We start from the raw sequence: 361 nt of genomic DNA on the forward strand, positions 1-361 counted from the left end.
CACCCCCGTCTCTCTAGGACATGGAAGTCCTGTTGCCAAAAACCAGGTTTCTGAAATCGCGCCGGTACCTGTCTGGTCGACCCGCCACTGAGTGTGTAATCCAAAACAGGCCAAATATCGATGAAGCCCTGAACCTCACAGGGCTTCTGTGCGCCCCACCATCGGGGGTCAAATTCAACAAAAACGTGATAAATCAAAAAGTACACATCCGATCTTGATGGGGTTTTTTTTGCACGAAAGTGCATAAATAGACGAGCATTTACATTCAATTAAAAACGTTTTTGTATAAAACATTTTAATAGGAAATCGTGTTTCAAGTTTTGGGAAAAAAGTGAATGTCACAGGATGCATAGGTTCCTGT

This window comes from Oncorhynchus mykiss, unplaced genomic scaffold (genome assembly GCF_013265735.2).
Source record: "Oncorhynchus mykiss isolate Arlee unplaced genomic scaffold, USDA_OmykA_1.1 un_scaffold_60, whole genome shotgun sequence".
Lineage (NCBI taxonomy): Eukaryota > Metazoa > Chordata > Actinopteri > Salmoniformes > Salmonidae > Oncorhynchus > Oncorhynchus mykiss.